Here is a 17,697-nt window from a genome sequence, read left to right as displayed (position 1 = left end):
ATAAATAATATGTGTGCATGCACATTATGCATATGGGGTGAGTGGATGTGTATATATACACGTATATATACGTATCTATATATATGTGCACAAACACATATAGAAACATGTATACAGACTCATTCCAAAGCAATTTATCTGTGAGGCAGTCTCTTTATGTTCAATAAATGTAATGTGAAACAGAGGGAATCACCGTTTGACATATTTCTGAGATGAACAAAATAAATTTTATGAAGGGGGGGGTCTTAGGTAGACGCTAATAATTGCAGGTGAACCCTTTAAGAATACCTCAGCATACTGCTGTCTTGGGCAAAGATATTTCCACAGGCAGCAAGGAAAAGGAGAAGGCAGTAAGATATCTGTAGGCCACTGCTGGAAAAGAAAGGAAATACCATCTAAGTACAAATCTTGAAAAACACAGAGTTTTAAAAGTGTGGTTGACAAATTAGACTACAAAAAAAAATCTATCTATTTATCATCTCACAAGTCCAGGTCTTCATTGCATGCTGTTCAAATGGAGTAAATCTTTGTACCAAAACATGTTATATGGATTAACCTGGTTTACCTATAGGTTTAATACTGTCAGAAATGAGCTTTTGTGGAAAACCTTGCAACCAAAAATGCCTTAGAGACCCTCAAAACATTAAATGCCTACAGAATGTTTATAAACAAAAATAGCCAGGCCTCTTTAACTGTACACACAAGAAAATTGTCAAAAGCTACAACCACTTTGCAATGTTACATGCCATCCCCATGACAGGGCTAGCTCCGCTGCTGAAACATGGCAGTGCAGTATCTTAGGTGTCAGCCTTCGTGGCCTTGAGTTTTCCTGAGGTGGAGCTGCTCTGCTCTGGGGCTGAGCGTGGGACCATAAGTCTCTCCACCGGCACTGACGTTATGGGTTGCACAGAGTTCAGGCACCCACAATCCTGCTGCTCAGATGTCTGAGACCAGTGGTACACACGGATTACCTAGCTCTCTGAAAACGAAACGTCTCTTTTTCAGCATTTAGAAGCAAAACTACAGCACCTACAGAAATATTGAACAACAGACCTAGTATCTTCAAAATTCCCCAGATGAAAATCATCTCTCTCCTTCCTTGCCCTCTCACCCCTCCCCAAAGTACCTGCAGAGAAAGGGGCACAACCCCCCCATCCCCTTTCTCTCAGTCGGTTCACAGACTGCCCTCCTGCCTTGTTTCAAGGCAGGCTCCTAGGCTGATTGCTAGGGGGCTGAAAGTCAAAGTGACAGCTCTGGCATGTCTGGTAACAATCCCTCTGTGCTTGCTGAATGGTGAATTACCTCAGGACAGTCTATTCTTTCTTTTCTGTTTTTCTAGACTTGTTTCTATTGAATTAAGTACTTTATACTTACACAAAAAACAACCCAACGGCTTGCCCAAATACAGCATTCATTTTTGCAAAGTGGTCTGCCAGTCACACCTGCATTTTCTATTGCTGTATTTTTGCCTTCTCTAAATGAATACGGCTTCATTTGCAATGTCTCCTTGCAAAGCAAACATTGCTTTTGGCTGCTGCTGAACGCAGCTTGCAGCACGCTGGTCAAGTGGGAAGGCTGGTGGCCACTGAACCGTAGGCATGAAGATCAGATCGCATGGGGACAAAGTGATGACACATTCCAGCCCGTGGGCACTAGGTTGTCTTAAGCAAGAGGCAAATGGGAAATAAAAACAAGGAAGCAGAAGAATCACACAACTTTAAGCACCTTCTAAGTGCACAACACAAGGACAGATGGGAGAAATCTCTGCCAGCCAACAGAGCATGTAGCAGTGCCAGTGTATTTCTGTATGTCTTTCCTGCTAATGCCTATCTATCTAGAGGGTATTACAATCCAGCCCCTAATATGTACTTGCTGAGGACCTTAGAGCAGCATATCATGCATCGCATCTGCTTTGCCCTACCTGTTACTGAACCAAAAAACATGCATCAGTCCTTCAGTACAGGGTTTTCCAAAAGATGATCTACTTCATGTGGGAAGAGACACACTAGTGACTTAAAGAGATCTAATTCCACTGGTTTGAAAAAAGTTCTTGTTTCTCACAGCAGCAAATTTAATTTGCACTGCCTAGCTTTCAAAAACTTTTCAGGTCTCATCATTTGTACAATACCAGTGGAAAAAGGAGTCTCATGACTCTGTTATCAGTCTATTTTATGTAACATGTTTGCAGTGAATGATTAAACAAAAAGATTATTGCTTACTAAGTTTTGAGCAGTTGCCCAGAAATCATGCATGCAGAGCCAAATGCTACCATTGATGTTTAAGCACTTTTAAAAGGATTAACCAAAGGAGACAGTGCCAAAATTCATCCTTTGAATAGGGAGGTCTGCTTGCCATTGAAATGTCAATGACAAACTCAACATTGATTTGAAATCAATGACGCAAAATGCACAGGGAACTTCATTCTCCTGTTGCTTTAGATATCAGCACTAACGTACACTGAAGGACAAATCCATGGTAATGAAGCTAGTGATGGCCACGGTCTGGGCAAATGGGGATGTGTAGGCTTATGTCTTTGACAGTTCTCTTTGTGCTCCCTTTATGAAAGTCATAAACGTTTGCATGACCCAGTAGGCTGCTCAGGAATAATTTACATCTGTAATGCTATGAGTACTGTTCACAGAGATTTCATTATTTAAGTTTCAAATGCTCCCTGAGCTGCTGATTCTTTAAGAATTTTCAGATCGGGCACATCAAAAGTTCTGGTATAAATAGCTGGGCAAACACTGTCACAGAAGAATTGACAAGGTTCCCTATTGCTTGGAAAATATGGGGTGTTTAGTGCCAGCTCACAAAATCTTTGTGAAAAGCAAAACCGAAATGAACCATGAATGCCACTGCAGATCTTATAACCTGTTACCTTTATTAAATGTTTTCACAATTTATTCAAGTCTAATGGAAGGGCTTGTCTGTACTTGAAAGTTAATTCTGATCTAGACAGAGTACATGTACATTGCAACAACTATTGCAGAATAACTCATGTGTGAAAACCTGTTCTGGAATCAGTCTATCTCATTCCACTTTCGATTGCTCCACTCTGAAAGAAAGAATTTGGGATTTGACACATATCAGAGTTGAGAGCACTTTTTTTAGACGTGCTTGAATTTGATACTGTCTTTCACTGGTCTCTCCTTCCCTTTTCAGTAGGCTTTTTGGCACACATTTAGTTGGGCTCTGCAGTAAGGATAAAGGGAATAGTAAAAAAGAAGGAAGTCCTTCTGGAGAACCCTTTTATTCATTAATTCCTGCAGACATCCTTAAATTCTACAGCAAATGTTGTAACTAATGATCTCTGGGTATGAGGCCTCTGCTTGTACCTTTAGGTTCAGAACTTCAGGACCATGGCGCTCAAGACCCCTATGTAGCTTGCATAGCAGGCTCTGTCTCCGTAACTCTGCAAGGGGTAGGGAGAAGATCAGCTTGGACACTACAGCTGCACAATGAATCACCATGGCAGCCGATAACATTACTTGCAGAGAGATCCATAGTCTTGAACAAGATTTTGGTCACCATACTCTTTTAGAGTCTCCAAACAGAGCAATGATGACACTAGCAATCAGTAGCTCTTTAGACAGCTTTTTACTCCTTTTCCCTGCAAGAAGGACAACCAGCATGCTCATTTCCAGTACCACATAGCAGGCCAGAACTGCTTACACGATGACTTTTAACCCTCGTAGAATGGGATGATCAACCTCCTCCAAGGGGGCTCATAAAGTGAAAAAGAAAATACTCACTCCTCTGCGTATGCAGCCACTCTTGCTGTTGGGAATGCCCGGCACAACTGTTGAACAAAAATTATATATAAAAAATAAAAATAATAAAAAATTAAGGCAGTGGCAATAGATGACTCCAGATCATTCAAGACACTCTGTGTTTCTTTTCCTTGGCTATGGTTCTGACTGTCCTAAAAGCTGGTGCTCTGAACAAAACTGGTGTTTGTGTCCTAGTCTTCAGTAGCTAGGCAGGAAGCCCAGTTTTCAGTACTGTGCTTTTGACCACAAAGCATACACCTGGGGCCAGGATTTGATGTGACAGTTTTAGGCTGGCTACTACCAGATCAAAAACACTGTGGCCACAAGCTACACAGACCTGATTCAGTACAGATTCAGCTTATTAAATTTGGGAGGCAGAGAGAGGGGAAGTTTATTTTGACAGATGTTATGCCAGATGAGGCATAAACTGTCCTGCTGCGGATAGCATAGAGGCTGTAAACTCTATATGATGTGCTTTGGTGAATTTGATAGAAATTCAGTCATCAAGTGTATTCATCTCATCTGTGTCAAATCATGGCTCTAGGATGCTCCAGAGGTGAACAGAGTCAGTATCTGGTACTGGATGGTGTGTACCCTGAGGCTGGGGAGTTAGATACCAGTCTCATACAGATGCCCACCAGAGACACTCATTACTCCCGCAAAACTGCAACTATAAATCACCACACCAGGACTTAGGCAATCCTTGGACTCTGCTGGAGAAGAGTCCTGCTGGAGATGATACCCAAAGAGCCACTGATGATGATTTTCAGTTTCAGAAAACAAAATGAGAAAAAGACGAGACTCAGTGTCTCTAGGAGGAGTGTCTCTAGGCTTCAGCAGCAGTATGAACTGAAAATAAAATGGCTGGCAGCAAACAATGCATTTTAAGATCCGTAAAATCTCAGTGTGTGGCAACAGTTACAATACTTAACTAAGCACATTAACACTTGAGACCCTCTGTGGCTTGGGTAGGGAGCCACTGGAATAATTTCAAGTGACCTGTATGTGCTATCTTTTATTTCACATGAATGTATCCAGCCAGAGCACAATACAGACTGAGCTCAGGGACATGAAATAACAGCAGGAGGTCTTCCACTGGTGGTCCACTAATTTGTAATGCATAGCAGGATCAATTTAAAAGAGAGAAGGTGTTTCAGATTAAGAGAGACTCTTTACATTGCTTATGACGGCTGCAGGGAAATGTCTTGATACCTATCCTGCATGAATTCCTTGCCTCCATGGACTTTAAAATGCCTTGGAAGCACATTTCATCAGGAATTTGAGCATTTCAAAGGTCTGGAGCAATCTCGCAGAGTAAGAGAGACAGAAAGAAGAGTGTGTGTGTCCATCCTGAAACATGTATGTAAATATTTGAGCCGCACAGAGCTTTCCACATGAAAGGATGTATGAAGCTTCTGCTTGCTCATCAGATTTATTAAGCAAGACAACTCTTAAATTTGCTAGAATGGGCCATATTCCCAGATGGTATAAATTACTGTGGCACTTCTGACTTCACTGAAGTTATGCAAGTCACAACAGCCTTGGATCGGGATCTTTATTCAGGCGCCTGCATCCCTAGTCTCATGCATTCAAACTACTGTATGAAACACAAAGTGTGAATTTACAGAGTGCTTTTACCCCCAAAGTGCATAGATAGGCTGAAGTACAAACCTATACTCCATTGGTTTCCACCAGCTCACATACTCTTAGGTTATGCTATCTTGCACTAATATACCATTAAAAGGAAGTATCAACAGAAATTAAACAAGCTGGCCAAAAGAATCAGCAGGTTGGCTTGTAAACAAGCATTATGCTGGCTCCACTTCATTCCTAGCATTAATTTCTAGTTAAATGAGCAATTGTAAGTGTCTGAGAAATTATGTTTACCATTCGTCTGAAAAAGGAAATCCTCCTTTGCACCCCACATGCTATGAGAGACTTCCACTCGTTGACATTGCCCTACTCATCCATCACAAATCCTCCTCTCTTGGCAGCAGTGACTGAGGGATACATATGGTAGCTTGTTCACTGGATAAATCAAGTGTAACTTTCTTTAAACAGAGATAGAAAGGGAGAGAAAAGCCTCACTGCTGCTATCTCTCCCCCTCCTTTCTGTCCCCCCATAGCTTTTGAGCCCCTACCCCCCACACTTCACCTCTGCCTACCATGTGGGCTCTCTCCTCCTCCCCATCCTCTGTTTCCCACCACTAATTCCAGCACTCACAAGCCCAGAGGATTATGCTTTGCTTCAACTTTGTGTTGGTACACTCAAGAATGAAAGACGCAGCACCAACTGCTAAGCAGTGCCCGGAACACTTTCCTGACCTGCAGCGAAGAAGCCATCCACAAAGCTTTTGGGCAGTGAAGCTCCAGCAATTATCTCTGGAGTCCTCCTCCTGCCCACAACAGAATCTCGTTTCCTCCACTGTGGCCAGTCACATTCCCGAAGGGAAGAAGTCAGGGCAGAATTCACAATGGCACTGAAGGAGAAACCTAATTTGTCGGTTTTTAGGGTCTTTTTATTTACTTAAAAAAAAAAAAAAGAAAAGCAAATACTATCACATGAAAAATCATGCTATTTTTAATAGTCACTTTGAAACACTTCTCTGTTCAGATAGCTCACAGCAAACACTTCATTCCCCTACAGAACTGGCTTTAGCACAGATTAATGTAACTGCAAAATAGCTACACTTCTTCTAGGGTTGGCTCTCAAAACCTTGCATGAACTCATTTCTTCCCTTGGTTTCCTAGCGCTTACTGTAATATACAGCAAGCAACCTCTGCTTTTTCCAGGAATTTATATTTTTTATATCAAAGCTTAAGAACCTCTACTTCCCTTTTCCTTCAAACCCCTATATGCTGATTTTGAGCATGCTTAAATACCTTGGTACAAGGCAGTTAACCTGAACTGAAAACTGAGTTTCAGCAGATTGTTTAAACTACACGAAAACCTGTATTAGATGCTGTACAAACGTCAGGCTCTACTGTAGTTCAAACTAATCCCCCCCTCCAAATTCATCATGAGTAAAATAAGGAGAAGTAAGATTATAGCTAATCCTCAAAAGGTCCCATGTTCTTTGGCTGGGGAAGGCTTCACTGTAAAGTTAGTTGGTTTGTAAGTATTATTTGTATCATGCGTGGCCATTCTGTAAAATCTACTTGGTTCATTCATTGCCAACCACAAATGATCAAAAATTATGAGTTAAGATCTCAAATAATCAGCAGCTTTTCTAAAAAATGAGTAACATAACGGCATATTTATTTGCCTTTTACTTTCAGTGAAGCCACTTCAGAAAAAATCGTCTTCCTTCATGAACACGGTCAAAGTAACAATTTCTGGTGAACCACACTTTCAAGGAACACATCTAAAATTGTAAAGTTTAAAATAAACTTCTGGGTGAAGAACTTCTCCAATATGCATTGCTTCATCTGTTAAACTTAGAACCGCTATTGCACAGACCTACTATAAGCTTGGCAGAGAAAAATACCCTTAGTGGCTCATAGCATTAGGCTAAGCCTCACTTCCTAAACCCAACACACCTCTTGCCAAATCCACATAGAGGCTGCTGTAGAGTTCGGTGTCTTCTGCATCACACAGCATTACCACCTCCCAGCGCTGCTCAACATGATCAAATATTACTCTCCCCTCGCAGGCACCCCACTCACCCTGCGTCACCCTGCTGACAAACTATCACACTCTGGAGCATGTGGCTTGTCAGGCAAACTTGTACCTGCTTGCCACTGAAAGCTCTACACAGACATGCTCAAGGAGACAAAAAAGCCAACAGGACAGACCATTACCTCCCTATGAAGCCCTCAGGCCAGAGGGGCTGTCAGACGGACAGGGGCTACCTGTAAAAACATAATTGGCTCTCCTCTACAAAAACCATAAATTGTTCCACCAAAGCAACGGTTCCCTCCAAAACACCACAGCCTTGCAGGTAGCTGTGGGGCCACCAGGCCTGGCAACACCCAGGGCACGCATCCTTCCCCACCCCTGGTCCCAGGGCATGCGATGCTGTTTTAGGAGCCTCTGCTCTTTGCTCTGGTGTTCCCCAAACACATCCCTCCTGGAAGGTTGTTTCATTTTTGTGAGGCTGGTAGGGAGAAGAAACTTTTCAATATGAACGATCACATGCTGTATCACAAACAGTACAGAAATAACCCGGCTCTTTTTCAGCTGAAAACAAAGGTCAGATAACTTTAGGCTCTATCTACGGCTAGCAGTGCCTGCAAATGTTTCTGGGTGTAGCAGCTCAGTTGTTTATGCTATTAAATTGTTCTCACAGTGTGTTGCATGATGTTGGCCTACAGCTTTTTTACGAACTTTTCTGGATGCTGTTAGGGGGTTAGTCCAGGTAAGAGACTATTCCCTCTAGTTTGGCTGGATGCAGGCACCCCGCTCTGGAGGCTAACAATGATGTGAGCCATTCTGGGTCACAGGAGTAGGTGACAAATGGTTAGACCTTTTTATATATTAGTACCAAAAGATTACGTCCTTTGCCCCCTTACATATTTTACTACTTTTGTTTCTACTTCTTCTAAGATTGAAAATACAAGCTTTAAGTCCTTCTGCAATTGTCGGTCTAACTTTACATGGGAATTTACAAGTTAGTCCAGGAACAATATTTTTTAAATTACTTAAGTGAATCTGAGTCTCAGAAAAATGTGGATCTCAATGCAAACTTTGTTGGTTGAGTCCATATCTAATTTTACTATAAAGCAAATTATGCAATTGGATAACCTGCTTACTGAGTTAGTCGAGTCACCTTCGTCAAAGGCTTTCATAGGAGGTGATATAATATCCTAGTAGGCTTATAGAATTAGTGACTATGTGATAGGAACGATGTCAGACTGGAAGATACAGAGGATATTTTTTAAGCTCTGGATAAGCATGTGACTTCTATGGTTTTATACTGCAAAGGCCCCAGGCATAGGGAAAACAAACATAAGAGGATGTGCAAGAAACACTACACATAATTTGAATTCCCAAAAATAATGCAGGCATTGTTTTTTTCGAGCACACAGCTAGTAACATCTGAAACAAGTGGTCTAAAAAGACTGACATTGCTCTTTGTTTTTCCCCTCCGCGATTCAGATTTTCTTGAACCATCTTGGGACTGCAAGGGTTCAGTGACTTGCCTGTGCCCTCCAAGAGCAACAAGCTTTTGACACCACTCATCCATTTGCGTGAATTTCATGGAATCTGTAATCACCAAAGCTGGCTCTTTTCCCAGGTTATGTATGATCCAGGCTAACCAGAGGGCAGAGGGAGCGGTGGCCAGCAGATATACCCTTTAGAGGTGGTGAGAGCATGACTTAGTCTTTGTGAGCAACAGAATCCCCATAAACTATAATTTAGTTGGTTTGCTGCGTTTAGCTATTGCAGGTTGTTTTGTTTGATGTTTAATTTCTTACTGAACCTTAAGTGACCTGGTAGGACATACAACATCAACCATGAGTAATCATTTGTTTGTGCTTGGTTACTGTTAACACTACCAGGTAGCTGGTAAAAAAGGTAAAAGTGCTCAATAAATACTCTTTATCTGCATTTAGAGGGTCTCCCTTTTTGTGTCTCGGATGACTGCGGAAATCAATAAGCAGTGTGGAAAACATTGACATTATTGTGGAGCAGAGCTATATATACATAAATAAATTACTATATATTGGTTTCTATCAGGACGTGTTTTGTATTGACTACTCATCTTGCTACTAGAATGCCCCTGTTTTGTCAGACTTACTCCAGAACTGCACTGCTACAATTTTTGACTCTGATCTCTCCCTCTTTCTCCTTCCTTTTTTAAAACAAATATCTGAATGCAGCCTTTGTTATGGTGGGTCCTGAGATCCAGAATTACCTTCTGCTGACATCCAGCTCATCTTTCCAATCCCAGTTTCCAAACTACACCAACATCTCCTATCTATCTACTCAAAGGTGTATTTACTGTGACCAGTTAACTCCAATTCCTTTCTCAGTTGTGCACCAGCCTCATTCCCTTTATTTTCCAGCTCTTTCAAATAAATACTCCAGTTTAGCTGGAGGTTACAGGCATGATGTAGGCCTGAATGTATTAATAAATCAAACCAGGTAATCCTAACTGTCATTTCTGGTCCTTTGCTCTTGTGAATTTCCTTGGGGTTTGTCAGTATAATATTAAGAGGCTGCATGTCATGATTGAATTGCTTTATTTACTTTCATTGAAAGTTTTTGGGGAACTGCCATTTTGGTGTTTAGTTGTATAGCAACTAGAACACTGAAAGCCTGGTCCAGGCTATGGCTCTTGTGACAATTGACTGTTAGTAAAATACGAAGAGTAATCATTGGTAAATGACAATCTCTGTATTACACTGGCGAAGCACGATCAGTGCTTTGGTCATGGATACCAAAATAAAAAGAAGAGATAATTGTGGTTTTTATGGGCTGGCATGGCATACACATACAAATATCATTGTTTATATACATATATATGTATACAAATATACATTGTTTATATACATAGCATACACATACAAATATCATTGATTATATCACTTGCATAGCGTGTCTGCATGTCCCCTGGAAGCCCAATTCAGTACTGTTTGCACTGCATTAGATTGGATGTACATTACAAGGAGATAATCAAACTTTAAAGCACTTAAAGGAGAATTACTGTAATTTGGTTCAGGTTATCTAAAACAGTTAGACAGCCTGGTTTTAAGACAGGGAAACTTCATTCTCTTTATTCAGAATCATAGCAGGTCTCCTACAAAAATACCCAGGAATTTTCCCAGATACATGAGAACATATTGGTAGCAGCAGGACATTACACTATTTCCAGGTACTAGGAACGTACTTATCAGGAGAGTAAAAGTCCATGGCTTGCCTGAAAAGAATTAAATAAATAGTTTCACACAGTACGGGGCAGAGGTGCATCAACAACCCTTATGCAGGAACAAAAGGCCAATAAAGTTTCTGATCAAAACAGTTTCAAACCCATGCAACCGGTTCCAGGGCCATGGAGGCATGTGAGATTGAGATGTGGTGAGAAGGAGTGACTACAAAAATACTATTCTGTGTGGGAGTCTTTCAGTGAAAGACCCATCCTTCTAGCTGCCTTATTCTGAATTACTAGGCTGGAACTACATTGGGTCTTTTTAATAAATAGATTTTGCTTCAGAAATTGTTTTGTCAAACCAAACACATTTGTTTGCACTATCAGTTTCAACGTTTTTTTACTAGATTTTGCAAGTCCAGTGTACATAAGAGAAGAAAAACTTAAATACGGAGACTGACCTTTTCACTCTGCAAGCAAAGCTTTCAACAAAGTCATATCTGATTAGAGATTTCAGAAGATTTCAAAAGTTTTGAAAGCCTTGGAGGTATTTGTGAAACAAAACCTGTTTTTTATGGCTTGTTCCAATGTTGACATGCACTGAGAGGCAGAGCAGGACCTGGCACTCCATTAATCCAGCATGCTGTGCTGAGTCAGAAGCATAGCTGGAGACTGATAGGACTCTGGCTTACGCAGTTGATAGAGTCTTTTGGCCAACCTCCTTAGTTTGGCATCTTCTGTTTTCTTGTCAAGTATCAAGTGAGACTTTCTACCTAACCTTATTACTGCTGAGTTACTATCTATGCCTGCCTTATTTATTTCCAATACAATTTGCAATAGCAGTGTAAATCTCACAGATAGACTCTTTCCCCTGTGCTTGTATCAGACAACAGTATATAAGCTGTTGTCATATATAGAATTTTGCAGATGATGCAGTAAAGGAAATACCCATGAATCAAAGATGGCACCAAGGGGGTTTCACTCACAATGAACTATGTTCCACTTAGAGGTTTCCTAAGAAGCAAAGAATATAGATCGAAGAGAGTCCCTCAAAGACCTGCTTTCTTGGCATACAGCAAATGAAAAGGAAACATGCAGTAGTTTAACCAAAAGGATGTTCAAATGGCTTAAGACTGTATCAGAAAGAGAGCTTTATCATTTCTGTACTCACTTTTACCTGAGTGTAAACTGCTGGAACAACATTGATTCAACCCAAGAGACCACAAAATACTGTTCTCCAAAGTGAAGCATTTCCAAAATGTTCATGCAGGTTCCAGAGTCTCTCCTGCTGCCAAAGTAATTTAAATTTAATGCATTAACTTTACTTAAAAATATCCCTCTGCTTTGGAGAGGAGTTTGGAGCCAGCTGCCCTCCCTCTCAGCATATGTAAGTGATAATGGCAGGTGAATATGTGCTATACAGTAGCTTCATATTTCTCCCATTAGGATCCATGTCACTTTCTATTTTTGAGAGCTGACTGAGTGTTTACTAGGCTACGCTTCATCCCCCTCCTTCCCCTGTACTGTAACCTTGTAACCCAAGATGCTGGTGGCAGTATTGGGTTTGCAGTGCTCTGACCTTTTGTCCCTTTACTTGAAATTAGCTGGTTTTATCCCGCGATGGCTGCCGGTTGGGTTACACTGATAACCTTTCATGACATGCCTGGTGAACTTCCCAGCAGAAACAGGAAAGGACCATGGCTTACCTCAATTCAAATAGCAGCAATTTGAAGTTGGGTCCCCATTAGGCTGGGATAGGGTTAGATCTTTCTGAAATTGCCCTGGATGCACGTGGGGTCGTGAAGGGACTTATCATTTAAACGTTTGGGTGAGTGATCCACAGGTGACCCAGGGACGGAATTCACATTCTGGGCCCCTTTCTCCAGTCCTTATTCAGGCAAAATACTTGGTGAACTTCTTAGGTATTTTGCCTAGTAAAGACAGAAGAATTGATCCACTTGTGGAAGTCATCACATACAGTTAACAAGAAAAAGCAACTCCTTACCCACTGTGCCACCATACATCACCCCCACACACACTTCTCGCCCCAAAAAGATATCCAGAAAAGGAATCACATGACAAATGGGAAGACATTTGAATGATTTTGTGACTCCCATCTGGAGGGTCACCCCTGGGAGTCTGACCTGTGTGTCAACTGTGAGGTCAAACTGGAAACGAAGCACAGACTGCCAGTGTTTGGTGGCCTGGTTCAGGGAACAAAAAGACTTGGTGGAAGCTGGACAATTGCTGCCATTCGTTAGTAAGGCTCTGGACTTTTTTTTTTATTTGAAATCTTTCAGCCTATCTAAAAGTAAAACAATAAATTTGCACCCTTTTGCCTGATTTCTGATGTGCAACTGAATTCATGTTTCTATATCCACCTCATTTCACTTCCAAAACGTTTAATTTTCTATTTCTGTGACTATCCCAATTTGGAATATTAAACTTTATGTTCCTTTTTATATGCAAAAACTCACGGGGGTGAACACAGTTCTCAGAAAAAGATCAGGAAAGTTCCTATCATCTAGCTAAAAAAGCATTATTTTCAGTCTTCTCTTTGCATAGCTTTTTGAGTTAATTTTGGCTTCAACATACTGTAAAACTGTGCCTTAGTGAATAGCCAGTTGCTGCTCAAAAGGACGGTTCCACCTCCTCTGACCCCTGGCTGCGTCTTCCCACCCTTCCCCCTGGCCAGCACGGGCACTCATCTGATGCTACGGAGAACCAGGTCAGGAAGCTTAGCCGGCAGAAAATTAATCTCTTGTTTTTCATGGTTTAGTTTTTTGCTGGTTTGAACAAACGCACTGAGGGTTCAGAAAAATGCAGAGTTAAACTAAAAAGAGCAGCACACTCTTAGATTGACTCGAACATTTTCTGAAACTTTACTTTTACCATTTGCCAAAAGTAGAGTTTTATCTGGTATGACTAGAAATCATTCTATCTTGCCACTTTTTCAGATTGTGGTCTCTTACACTACCCCCAGATTTTGACAGTTCTGGAAAGCTCAGTGGACAAAACTTGGATTCCTTCTAGCACACATCTCTACACCTTGCTTTCCCTCCACCTGCAAAACACATTCAATTATACTCAAGGCAACACAAATTTTGAAAGTTTTTACACATAACTTACTAAGAAGCAAAACAGACTTATTTTGCCTTTCAGGTATTTTAATGAGTTGCTAATACTTTTCCTAAGCAACATTCTTTACTTTTAACCATTAGCCACCTTTTTTATTCAGCCCTTCTTTGAGGAATTAAGGTAGCCCAGCAGTGGACACTTGAAATACAACCAACTGCTATTTTCCCTACAAGTGATAGTCAGATTTCATAGCAATTAAATTTTTTTAGTGCGGATGCACAGACAGGGAGTGTATACTGATTCATAGAGAATACTCATTTGCGTTGATCGAGCATTCATGAGAGTGACTGCTGACCCCTCTAGTATCTCCAGAGACCAAAATATGCTTTCTCCCAAATCACTAGAAAATAGACGGCAGCAGGGGAAGCACACTGACAAGACCTTGCTGATTTATGCTAACTTCCCAATTGAGCAGTCATACCTAGGGTTGCTGTAAGAGGTAATAGACCTTTACATTGAATCCTTGGTTTGTCTGCCTGAGCTGCCAGTTAACTGGTGGTTAACAGTTAATGCATTTCCCAACAGTGTCCTGTGATAAAGGAACATGCTCATGGTTTCATAATGCATATTTCATTGCAGGTGCTGTCGCCATCAGTTAAAAGTCTGTCTTTTCCTATTTACAACAGGGTTATAAAGCTCCACTGATTTTCATGTTTTGGAAAACAGTAGCTAATATATTGTACAAATCACGAGCCTTTTAGCCACATATGACTTCTTTAGAGCTCAAAGTATCATCCTTGATAACCATGAGAAATGCTGGCCTGGCTCTTCCGTGTCTGATAAGTGTGCACAAAACAACTGAGTGAATTAACAAACCAACGGCAAAAGGCAAAGATCATCATGCATGGGATTAAGGGAGACAGTGATCCTCCCTGAAACATGCTATTTGATCATTTCGTTTTGAAAAGACAATGTGACTTTGAAGCCCTAACAGTATTTTCCATAGAGCTGAAAAGTAAGGATGACAGATGTCCCACTAGCTCACTATCTACTGTCACTGCAAATATAGTTTTCCTGTCACCACCTACAAATCCCAGGATACGACTGCCTTTCCTCCCTCCCATTTATCCCTCCATGTCTAACTCCACATTTCCTCACCCCACCTGCTCTGCCAGAGCTCCCATCAGCTTCCCTCACAGTCACTGCCGCCGAGTCCCTTATGAGCAGCAAGAGTTTCCTGAGCTCATCTGCAAAGTCCCTGTCCTTCTTTTAACAGCTTATTACTGTCATGCTACTAACTGCAAGCAACTGAACGTACCTCATCTTTTTATAAAACAAAAGAAGGAAAGAATGATTTTCTTGGGTAAATCCCGAGCTGAATGATGTTGCAGGGAAAACTCACATTTGGTCAGGATCTTGCTGACACGCACTGCTGATTTTTATTGGTATCAGTGGGAATCTGCTTAAGGATGTAACTTCTCTTGCAAAGCTTAAAACAGGGGAAGGGGATAACAATAACCAAATGAAGCCCATAAAAAACTAGAAGAAAATTATTACAACACTGACAGAGGTCATTCTGTGAACAGTCAGCATATTTTGTATTGGACCTCAATTTTGCCTCCTACTGCTCTGGCCAGGAGAGTTTTTCATATGGGGGCACTACATCTGGCCTGAAAGCATTCTCCAGACTCCAGCAATGATGTTCTTTCTTTCCCGCTGTCAGGGTCCTCAAGACCTCAAGGCACAACTTTCCAAGACTCCCCAACAGTCCATACACGCTCTTGCCAGAACTCCACCATCCTACTTCCTTATACCCAGTTTGTCAAAAGGAAATTCTCGACTTCAACTGCTTTACTCACAAATGAAATGAAAGATACAGGCTATTTTTACACAGCACAATGCAGATCTAGGTATTACCAAGTGACTTATTTTCAGGCCTTGAAGCAGCACAGTACAGTGGACATTAGCACCTAAACTAATACCAAACATATTTTTGTATCTCTATGGCACCAAGCTAATGTAGCTGTGCTGCTTCCAGCACTCCAGGTAGCATCTCTGCATGGCCCTGTCTTGTGGCATGTCGATAACCTAATTCATGTCAGCATGCACCTGGTAGCTCTGCGCCATGTGAGACATACCTATCATTGCTGCTCCATGCATCTGAAACACGAGCGCAGGACTCCATCTCAGTTGCCTAACCCCTCCTGAGAGTCTTTTGCATCTTCCACAGCAATACAGGGTGCACTTGTCTTCATGCATCACCTCTAGTTATTGACTCTCCTTGCTGAAAAGAACATCCTTTTTAAGGAGCAGAAGGTAAATATCTTTGTCTCCTTCTGCCCTTCCCCTGGGGTTTTATCATTCTCCTGTCTTCTCTGTTAGTTACAGCAGATAAGACTGATTCAGCTAGTCAGCAGACTTTTTTGCTCATGAAGCTGTAGTTCTGCTTCTGTCCTGTACTGGATGTCCTCTTTTGGACTCCAGAGAAAAATATGTTTTAGTGCCTGAACTGGCTGACTACATATTTCGGTAATTAGGTTAAGTACTGTCTGCCTTCCTGCAGATGTGTAATCCTTTTAGGACTAGATTAACTCTTTGCACCTACAATACCAACAGTTGCATAGACAAACGGTATATACAGAAGCTATTCAAAATAACCCACATCCTCTGGTATCCTGGTGGTCACTCTTGGGTTTTCCTAAGGGTGAATTGTAGTCATATGAAAGATCTTGGACCAAGATAGTACCCTTCCCATGTCTTTCCTTTCATCAGCAGAAAAAGTACTGCATTAATAAGAAAAGTCAAAGCCATGTATCCTTATAGTCATCAAATAAGTGTAGTGTAATTATATTTCTCAGACTGTCTGACTTTAAAAGAAGTCTGGGTTCACAGGGTACAAAACATCCAACTTTCACAGACATAAATACCAACAGTCCACCCAGAAGCAATTCCCACCAGAGAATTTTTCCACAGGTCCCTAGAGGGCAATGTATCTAAGTAAAATGCAGAGCAATGAGGCTCCAGGAGAAAATCAGCAAAGGAGAGATCCTTGCAAACTGCAAAAACAGGTAAGAATTAAACTTGGCAGATATTTCTCAAGGTGATAAGAAAATATGTCAAATGTATGGTGCAAGCAACTCCCTGAAATGCATCAGAAACAACCTTCTGGCAGCAACCAAAAAGTTTCAATTCCACTGTGTATGCAAGTCCACCAGAGACTTCAGGTTGGAGGGGTGGAGGGGCCAGTACCTCTGGAGGAAGAGCTCTCTCACCACCAGACTCCTCTTCCCTCCCTACCCAACCTACTGTGAGCAATTCTAGCCCAGCAATGCCATCTGTGGGTTTGCATAGCCAACACAATGAAACCCAATGTGAATTTGCTCCTCTAAGCATTACCACAGAACAAGCAATAGCCATATATTTTTAATAACAGTAACTTACACTCTGTAATTAACAAGTAAGCTCTGTAATTAACAAGAAAATACAAATCTGAAATGGGAATTATCAAAGGCCACTAGTGTCAGAGGTTATGATGTGGAGGGCAATTAGCATGAAGCTGCCTTAAAGCTCATATGTGAACCCGCAGTGTGCTCCTTAGGACCAAAGGATGCTTCATAGCACAAAGCTGCCTATAGTAAGTCCCTTCCAAGCCCCTGGTACAGGACAGATAAACATGTACAGGGCAAGGGATTCTCAGTTACGGAAAGCCTTTAATAAAATGTTTTACAACCATGTTACATAATGTCTAAGCAGGCATGAGTTACAGCAACTTCCTTTCGTCCACTAATACTTAATCTATGTGCAATTCCATTTCATAAATGAACACAAGAGAATACAGGAGACTTTTCAGGCAGATATAATTTGTTCTGAATTTATTAGCACAACACAGCAACTCATAGATCACCACCTGAATTTCAGAGCACAAATATGGTTCCACTGTGTGCACTGGGGAAATCTGTAAACACTCCCCATACAACAGGAAAACCTTAAACATCTCCAAACCTTGGGCAAATGTGCTGTATTTCTGGATGCCAGTC

At 41.3% G+C, this 17,697-nt stretch overlaps 1 long non-coding RNA gene across 1 annotated transcript; it reads right to left on the bottom strand.

Moving 5' to 3' along the window:
- Positions 1 to 244: 244 nt before the first annotated feature.
- LOC148051499 (uncharacterized) lies at positions 245 to 16,013 on the bottom strand. Its single transcript, XR_015699982.1, has 5 exons — positions 15,799 to 16,013; positions 12,289 to 12,513; positions 11,760 to 11,870; positions 3,753 to 3,799; positions 245 to 369 (listed from the first exon to the last, which is right to left on the bottom strand). It is a non-coding gene; the product is annotated as an uncharacterized LOC148051499 (long non-coding RNA).
- Positions 16,014 to 17,697: the final 1,684 nt, after the last annotated feature.

Source organism: Nipponia nippon, unplaced genomic scaffold (genome assembly GCF_047370975.1).
Source record: "Nipponia nippon isolate SJK-2023a ecotype South Korea unplaced genomic scaffold, ASM4737097v1 scaffold_6, whole genome shotgun sequence".
NCBI classification, from domain to species: domain Eukaryota; kingdom Metazoa; phylum Chordata; class Aves; order Pelecaniformes; family Threskiornithidae; genus Nipponia; species Nipponia nippon.
This window is presented reverse-complemented; position numbering and strand designations above follow the sequence as displayed.